Genomic DNA, 6,246 nt, shown 5'->3' with positions numbered 1-6,246 from the left:
TTTTAATTTATACTGAGTTCAAAAAGTTACACAATTGACAATATCACGGAGTTGTAAAGTAGATAGAATCAAACTTAATTGAAGTCGAATTATCCTTTTATCTCCTAAACTTTCACTTCTGAAGATTGCAAAATCATATTTACAAAATCTCTTCTTCGAAGCTATCAATTTTTTTTCATGCACCTGTAGACCTGATATGACAAACGTGTCATAATAAGGCTACTAAAAGACAGTTATCGATGGTAGAGACATACAGCGCATCAGTGTTTTTTTTTCTGTATGTGATACTTATCCGACACTTTCAAATATCATAAAACGTGTTTACTCGTCTTCCTTACTTAAAAGTTCTTTTATATCCATTCGTGCTTTTCACGAAACGTTTCGCAAAGCGCGATTAAGGTTCGCGAATTGCAGAAGAAATCCTGCTTTAGTGCGGGTGATAATGAACCAATCAAACATCATCAAACGCAATAAAGACCATACTCGTGCATCTCGATAAAAACATATTTCTCAAGAATGGAAAGCTGTTAATTATAATCTCAAGAAAAAATTTACTGAATAATTTTAACCTCCTTTATTCTTTTTAAAATGTATGATAATATAATATAACAGGTGCTCAATATTTAAGAACACTTTGACTGTATATGCTATAATTTTTTTCTATTATATAATATACACGATTATTCATTAACACGTTAAATCACAGGATAATTAATGAGGAATTAAATTAATGACTGGTTCTGATATGTAGTACGTATCTATATTATATTGAAAACAAGCATGCGTGCGACAATCCTAGAGATATCAATATATCACATCTTTAATTATCTACCATAATGCAACAGAATTATATTATGAATCGAATTATATTAGCTATATTATATTTTATACCGAATTAAATTCATATCACTTGCATAAAAGGATTCTTCCTTTGTTTTTACAAATCATAGTATATTGTGCAGGAATCGCATCTGTACGCTAATTTTAAATATAGCGTCGAGTACATCTATTTGTTCTTGAGCTTTTCTTATTACTAAACTTACTTTACTTCCGTTCAGAAAATAACTAACATAATTTTTTAATTTCAAATATAAGTTTGATGCATTTAATTCAACAAAATATTTATTAAACTTACGAGTATATTTGTTAACAGTATATTGTATTGTATATAATGAATAATTATAATTAGGAAATTTCGTAACGTATACTGTAGAAATGTTCAACGAAACATAAATTTTAAATGATGTCTGAAACTATTTCTTGCTTAGAATATCATTACCCTGTTATGCTTCATTTATTTCATACTCTTTTTGAGCGTACTTCTTGCATACGCGTAAGAAAAGAACAAAACCAAACTCAAGTCTTCATTTCTATATGTTGCAACGACATTAGAGAAAGTCGACTTGAGAAAAAAAGGGTAAGTCATGAAATTCACCAAAAATATTGCGTGAGTATATATCTTTTATTCGTATATGTTTTTATTTTTAATGCCATATTGCCATTTCCGTTACCTTTAAGTGAGACACAAGAATATTTTTGAGAAAACTTAGTTATTAGTACTAAAAATAAGGACTATATATTACTATATTATTATACTGGTATAGATTGCAATTAATCAAAATGCACAATCGTAATAAATAGCGAAACTTTTTAAGTTTGAATATGAAGAATATACACAATAATTCGACGCCTGAGAGGAACCAATCTCGACAGGGCGTTCAAAACCGCCGTATTCCGCCAGAGCTTTCAAAAATGTCTTGCCTTGTAAACACCTTATTTTAGAAAAATTTAACAATAACTGCCCTGCCCAAATACGTTTTGGCAGTTTTGGCATTGGTAGTACACCACTATATCTCGTGTCGGCGCGAATATTGTTATGAGATGGATCAAAAATTGCCCATGCACCACATATTTTCACTTTATCCAACTTATGTAAATTAAGTTTAATTTCGACTTGCAACAGTATTTAAAAAAAATTTTAGCACATAATAGGCTTCAAATTTGTATTCAAAAGGTCGAGATTCCCGCGACAGTAAAATAAAATACAACCATCTTTTTATCGAATTTTTTCAATTAGAGGATGAATAAATTATAATTACCATGTCTTTTCTAGAGCAAGAGGATTAAATAGCTAAGTCATAAAAATCGCATCGCTATGTGCGCTACACTTGGATGAATCAACTAAGTCAGTGTGTTGAAATACTGCAATATAAGTTAACAGAAGCATGTAGTCTTTTTCTTTCTTCTTTCTCGATATAGCTGTAGTCTTTTTCTTTCTTCTTTCTCGATATAGCTTTGTCATTCTTTGCACGATACATGTTCCGTTTACCTTCGGTTTTCCCTGACGCTTATAGATTTCAACAATAATAATTTCAGGTCCGCGGCGGTGACCTTTACCAAACGCTAGATTTCCGTGAACGAATTATTGCACGTAATCCTAAGCATGTATGCATCACGTAACACGAAATTCCGAAATCTATTCAGAGGAACTGATGCCACAAAAAAAAACTGAAAGCGTAAGAAGTGGCTGTATTGACGTGTTTGTTATTTAGGAACCAATTTTTCCGTTAACAATAAAATAAAGAGCTGAAAATATGCATTTCTCCTTCAAGCTTGAAACACGTTATGCTTTATTAAAAAACTTCGATTTGATTTTTATGTCATGCCTTCAAATCAGAAATAATGTTTATATGTTCACCTATAATTTTGTCAGTTATTATTGATTAAGAATTAAGTATGGAAGTTTTCATTATTTATTTATTCTAATAAATAGCAGTCTCCTTCGGTTTTTGATAACACTGTTATCTTTAGTCAACAATATTTTATTATGCATGCAATATTTTAGTATGAAATTTCCATACAAAATTTTTTTTAATTCGTCAAGCTATCTTGTATTATCTTTTATATCGTTATGAACAAAATCGAAGTAAAAAATAGTTCTATACATATTTTACAACGTATCTCAGCAAAGAACCTCGTCGAGTGTAAATATGTTTATTTGTACAATCATCAAATGATAAAATCCAGTGCAATCTTTCTAAACTGCACTTATGCTTTTTGTGCAGCTCAACTAATCGACCTATATTTCCTACTCGTACTACTCCCCTTGCATTACACGGTGCTCCAATCCTTTCTTTTTCTCCGCGCGCTATATTATTCAATTCTTCATTTTCTCTTGCCATCGCAATACAACAACAATCTACCGAAGGCGCAAAGTTAATATACTCCACCGCGCAAAAAAACACACACATCAGCAAGTCGGGTATTCCCCCACAAGCTCCGAAAGAGAAAAAGAAGGTCCACTCCCAGAATCCACAGGCTGACTTCGTGTAGTATGGCAGCATCGAAACCTCCGCGTACGCTCGGCGACGCTCGCACGTGACGCAATGGACTTTCGTGACCGCGCTCGCGGCTGGTGTCTAGTCGCTGTTTCGACACATTTCAGGATGCCAGACGGCTGGCTCATACGCACCTATACGCGCTCACACACAGATCTCCCCACGCGCTATCTAGTCTCTGCGCCATTGCTGACTTTTCCTCTCTTTTTCCTTCTTTTTTACTTTTCGATTTTATGTGCACACACCTCTCCGATATACGCGAGTGTATGGACCGAGGAAGAGAGAGAGAGAGAGAGAGAGAGAGAGAGGGAGAGAAAGTGGTCGGACGATTGAGCGAGACACCGGGTGTACTATAGAGAGTATTTGGTAGAGATATGCAAGTGCGTATATTGTTATTATTATATTATAGTGCGTATTGTTTCCATTTAGATTTTTTGAGACCGATAGTTGAGACAGATTCGAGAGCCTGTAGAAGTGTTGCCTGGTTGGCGCGAAATGCAAGAGATACGGTGATATTATTATCTACTGTAGGTATACATAGCTATACAGTATTGAAGAAAAAATTTCTTAAATATGACGAAAATGTTATTTCAGTTTGTACACATATATGCAGTATACTACAATCGTATGTCACCCTATTCACGTTATAAGTTTCCATAAATGTTTTATTGTATAATTACTTTGATTCATGATTATTGTTAAACAATTACATGGATTGCTCATTTATGGTTTAAGAATTTCTATAGTAAATATAAATATAATGTTCCGAGGGCGGCCACCAATTTATGTCGAATACGCGTAAAATACCTCGATGCACAGAGCGAATAAGTAGTATAAGAACTAGAATTATATGGAAAATGTTTTTTCTTAACACGTGCGTGAAAAAGACCCGTTTCCATGCCTCTAAAGTGAATGGCAATCTGCTCATTTCGAGGGAATGATTCCCTCCCGCTACTCATAAACACTCAAAAACACTCAAAAATAATCAAATTTTTGAAAATTTTTGAAAAATATTGATATTTTTTGAAGGAGAGTGGTTTACGACTCAAAATGCGCAACTTACCATTCACTCTATATGCATGAAAACGGGTCTTTACAGGCACTTGTCAAAAAAAGTACAGTTTGCAACAAGGGGGGAGGGCAATTTCTACCTCGGGTGAAATTTAAGCACTCGTCTCCGTCTCGGGCGCTTTCGGCGCCCTCGACTCCAACTCGTGCTCAAATCTCACCCTCGTTAGAAATCGCCCTTTCCCTCCCCTAGTTTAATCATTTAATCTTTATTATTAAAAAATGAATAAATTCCGTATGCAAAATTAAATATCATTATTACAATCGAAATTCTATTGCAACTGAATATACATATGTACTTCAAAAAGCAGGCCGACAAATTATTTCGTAATACCTTCCAACCAAAAACGCTCCGAAAGACGAAAGAACTATAGTGATATTTGGGCGCTATTCTTCATCGCGAATCGACATCGTCGCGTCGCAAGACGTGCCATTAACTCGCCATGCCGGAAGAACGATTACCTATGCTCTCGGATGCTGCTCCGTGAGCGCCTGTGTCAATATCACACTCGAATATCTATACGAGTGCATTAAAAAATGTCATGTCTCTTTGGAATTTTCATTCGTCGCTCGTCACTGCCTATTTTCCTCACTGATGCGCTTTTATATTCGCGTCTTCTAAATACTTCGCTACTTTCACAATGATGCGACGACTTTTGACGAGTAGCCCTTTAGTTTAAATTTCGCATTGCGAATCTGTGATGATGAATGATTGATCGAAAAGTTACGTCACTGATTCAGTCGTCTCTTCGTGATTCAGCAACAAAATTTGACTTTTATTTTTAATTTTCGTATGAGTTACATACTTAAAGCTGTTCTGAAAGCTTGCATTGAGTATATGGACAAAGTTTTATTAACCGGAAGTTTTGAAGACGTTAAAAAGATTAGTTGAGGAATAAATATCCGGCCTAAATATAGTTACAATTTTGAACTTCTAACCTCATTTAGCTAGTCGGTAATAGTACATTATGCAACAAAGGACTAAAGTCGTAGATTATTCCTACGGGTTAGTTTACTATAATCACCCAAGGAAATGATCGACTTTAGTTCCGTGGTGATACAAACTAAATTTAAAAAATTTTTAAATTTTACAAGATTTTTAGTTTTTTAAATTTTGATTTTTTTTATTCTTTTAAAAATCAAACATTTTTTAAATCATCAAAACTTTTATTCTTGTGTACACATAAATTCAACATAATATCGTCGCTTTCTAACGAAAAGTAGTACATTTCAGATTTTCCACGAACACTAGTACATTTCATTTTTGCCGCGAAGACTAGTACATTTCAGATCTTTCTCACATGAAAAAATCCAATTGTTTTGGAGAAAAACCAATCGTTATTTTGGTTAAAACTAATAAAATTGAAATATTTTCAAAGTTGGTAAAAAATTTTTTTTAAATTTCGAAATTTAAAAAGTTGTTATGAGATTATATTCGATATTTATTTTTTTTTAAATTAAAGTTTTAAATAAAAATTTTTCAAAAATTTTTTGGCAACTAAAAATATTGCAATGTTAGTAAATTCAACCAAAAAACTATTTTTTATTCTCCAAAACAATTGGATATTTTCACGTGGGAAAGATCTGAAATGTACTATGAACTAGCCTTCGCGGCAAAAATGAAATTTACTATAGTTTTCGTGGCAAATCTAAAATGTACTACTTTTCGTTAGGAGCGACTATACAATGTTGGTGTAGAGGCCGCATAATAGACTTATGTCAAAAAATTATTAAATTGTGAAATAAGGGTGTACAAATCAATAGAATAATAGTATTTTGTTTTTTGTTTTTTTCTTCTGTAGGATATCGATTAGGAACACAATAATAACAAAAATGATTT

Source organism: Nasonia vitripennis, chromosome 1, assembly GCF_009193385.2.
Source record: "Nasonia vitripennis strain AsymCx chromosome 1, Nvit_psr_1.1, whole genome shotgun sequence".
Lineage (NCBI taxonomy): Eukaryota > Metazoa > Arthropoda > Insecta > Hymenoptera > Pteromalidae > Nasonia > Nasonia vitripennis.
The sequence above is the reverse complement of the archived record's forward strand: the minus strand, read 5'-3'. Positions refer to the sequence as shown.